Here is a 3,428-nt window from a genome sequence, read left to right as displayed (position 1 = left end):
TGGATGTCCCACAGAGTATCTGCACTTTTCTTGAGCTGAGCAACCTTTTCATCCTTCCCCTTCTGGTTGATAATGCTGATTAATCCCCAAGTGTTCAAGATGCAGCCTGAGGAAGCCTTCATTCTCAATGCCATACATGCTCTTCACAATGGTTGACCCTGGATGAATCCTGGACAGATTTTTCAAGATGGACTCCATAAGATCAGCCACACTTAGGCCAATGGCCCATTTGGTGTAACCTGTTAGCTTGATGACTTCGTAGGCACTTTCTACCACTATCTTGTGTGCTTCCTTCCAATTTTCACTATTGTTCATTGTCCGTGCCCATTTCTAGATTCAGTTCCTGGAAGGAAATACCTGCTCCATTCACTCCACTCTGGAAAGCCACCCTTGAGTTCTCCCAGAATTCACCTATGGCAGCTGCTGGGATGAATGCCAAGTTTTTCAGCCATAAGATAGTGAAATCTAGCAGAATTCAGATTGTATCTGCTTTCAGTCACACAGTGCTTGGGCAATCCACTTAGTTTCCAGGTAACATATGTAACAATGCCCACTGGGTTGGAAACCACAGTGATGATGCTGTTGGAGCTATACTTGATGATCTGAGGAATAATGTACTTGAACATATTGTTTCTTTGCACCAGACTGAGGTGGCTCTCCCCTTCTTGCTGACGGACTCCAGCAGTCACCACCACAATCTTTGAGTGGGTAATTACAGAGTAACCTTTATCTGCCACAATTATAGATGTCTGAAGAAATAAGCTTCCATGCTGCAGAGCCATCATTTCTTCTTTGAGTTTATCTTCCAAAACATCCACAAGGACAAGTTTGTCAGCCAGAGACTTTCCCAGAATGCTGACAGCACATGCCATACCAACTTGCCCGACACCCCCTACAGTGATCTTGTTGTTTGGCACCCCAGCCTCCACTTCTGCAATGGGGTAATAAGTTTTTCCTTAAGCGTTGCCATTTTACACCTGTGGAAGAAGGCCTAGAAGAGCGCTGCAACTGCAGCGCGGAGATGCTGGAGTCTGCCCCTGTTCAAAATTTTTATGTCTTTTTAACATAGTTTTAGTACATAGGAGTCTAGGAATCTGTCCATTTTCAAGATTTTTCATTGTTGTAATACAGCTTTTCAGGGTAGATACTATCTTCTGGATTTCAATGGTACTTGTGATTTTGTCTTTTGCATTTAAAGTTACACTGATATGAGTCTTTTCTCTCTTTCTTTTGGTAATTTTGGCTAAGGGTTTGTCTATCTTGTTTATTCTTTTAAAGAACCAACTCTTTGGTTCTTTGCAACTTATTTTAGTCTCAATTTCACTAATTTACTCTCTGATTTTTATGATTTCCCTCCTTAAATTTGCTTTGGGCTTGGATTGGTGTTTTTTGAATCTCTTTAAATTCCTCATTAGGTCTTTGGTTGACCAGTATTACATGTCTATATCTGTTTTCATGAGAAGCCACTTTGAAGATATCAATATGTAATACAACCACCATTGTTAATTCCCTACCACTTTGTTTGTAACTCTGTATTGTCTGTATTGTGCTTGTGATATGTTGTAAAATGTTGTATGTCTGTTAATGTTTCTCTCCTTTTATCTTTAAAATAAAAAAAAGACAAAAAAAAATTCCTCATTAGGTTATTTATTTGCACTTACTGTGTTTTTCTAATGTGAATATTGACTGCAATAAGATTCCCTCTTAGGAATGTTTTCATCACATTCCCAAGGTTGTGATGTGTTGTACTGGAATTGTCATTTGATTCCAGAAATTGTTTAATTTCTTTCTTGATTTCTTCTGTGATCCATTGGTTGTTTGGAAGTGTGTCATTAAATTTCCAGGTGTTTCTAAATTTTCTGTGATTGATTTCTATTTTCGTTGCACAATGGTCTTACAGGAAACACAGGGTGACTTTGATTCTTTTATGTTTATTTAAGTAGGCTTTGTTGACTAGTATGTGATCCTTTCTGCAGAAAGTTCTGTGTGCTGCTGAAAAGAATGTGCACCCTGTTGTTGTAAGGTGGGACCCTCTCTCTGTCTCTCTCTATATATAATATGTATAAAACATGGTATATATTTGGTATTTGATAAATATCAAATATATATTTGTTGTATATTTGTTCATATATGTATTTATTCATACAATCAAGGGTGTTGTTCAGCTGTGATATTTCCTTATTGATTTTTTTTGTTTAGTTGATCAGTTTCTTTGCAAAAGAACTATATTGCAAAAAGTCACCCACTATATTGTGTTAATATTTGATCTTTTAGGCCCACCAGTATTGTTTTATAATAATGGATGCTCCAATATTTGGTGCTTATATATTTACAAGTGTTATATCTTATTAGTTATTCTCTAAGTAGCATTTGATGACCTTCTTTGTCTCTTCTGATCAGTTTTAGCTGAGGTTTACTTTGTTTGAGAGTAAAATTGCTACTCCTGTTTGTTTTATGAACCTGCATGAAATAATGTTTTTTGTCCTTTAATTTTTTGTTCATAAATATCTTTTTGAATTAGATGAGTTTCTTGAATACAATAGACATCTGGATTCTTTTTTTAAAATCCAGTCTGCCAATCTGTGTCTTTTAATAGGGAGTTGAGGCCATTAACATTGAGAGTTATTACTGAAAAGTGTTGATTTATTCCAATCGTTGTGTTCATTTTCTGTTGAATCCTTTGCTTTATTTTTTTTCTTCCTTCCTTTCTTTTTCTTTCTTTCTTTGTTGTTTTTCTACTTGCCTTGCTTTATGTATTCATTCTATATGGATTTTTGGCTTTATTGGCTTCATTGTCTCTGTGTAGGATATTCTTGAGTAGTTTCTGTAGTACTGGTTGAGGGTCAGAAATCTGGTGTTTTAATTATAGTGTCCTGTGAGGAGCTTCTTTTTTTCATTGTAGTTTGTTACTGTTTTATATGCCTGACTTACCTGTATGTTGAACTCTTTCATCATACTTGTGAAGTTTTCTATTATGGTTTTTGAAAACATATTTTTACTGTATTCTGTATTTACTTTATACATGTTTCTTGCTGTAGTCTAGTTTCCGTCTAGCTCCTCTTAGCCTTAGGTAGATATTAGTGTTGTCTAGTAGCTGTTGGGTGCATTTTTCTTGTTCTCTTATCATTTTTAAAGTTTCTGTCTGTAGTTCATCATAGTTTACCATGTTTTCAGGCTTTATTTTATCTATCTAATCACCTAGACAATCTTCCCTAACAAAAGGACAAAGCTATGTTTTATGTAAATTTTTTTTTGTCTTTTTGAGACAGAGTCTCAATATGCAGTTCAGACTGGCCTTGAACTCACTTTGTAGCCCAGGCTAGTCTCGAACTCACAATGATCCTCCTGCCTCAGCCTCCTGAGTGCTGGCATTACAGGCGTGCACCACCACACCCGGTGTTTTATGTAAATTTTTGAAGCTCACTGGT

The 3,428-nt window shown here is 36.3% G+C and overlaps 1 pseudogene; it reads right to left on the bottom strand.

Moving 5' to 3' along the window:
- Positions 1 to 2: 2 nt before the first annotated feature.
- On the bottom strand, positions 3 to 970 carry LOC102019513 (annotated as a pseudogene).
- Between the last annotated feature and the right edge of the window lie 2,458 nt (positions 971 to 3,428).

The sequence above is a fragment of the Chinchilla lanigera genome, unplaced genomic scaffold (assembly GCF_000276665.1).
Source record: "Chinchilla lanigera isolate Chin_1 unplaced genomic scaffold, ChiLan1.0 scaffold00100, whole genome shotgun sequence".
NCBI classification, from domain to species: domain Eukaryota; kingdom Metazoa; phylum Chordata; class Mammalia; order Rodentia; family Chinchillidae; genus Chinchilla; species Chinchilla lanigera.
Note: the sequence above shows the minus strand (reverse complement) of the source record. Positions and strands in the feature narration are given on the sequence as shown.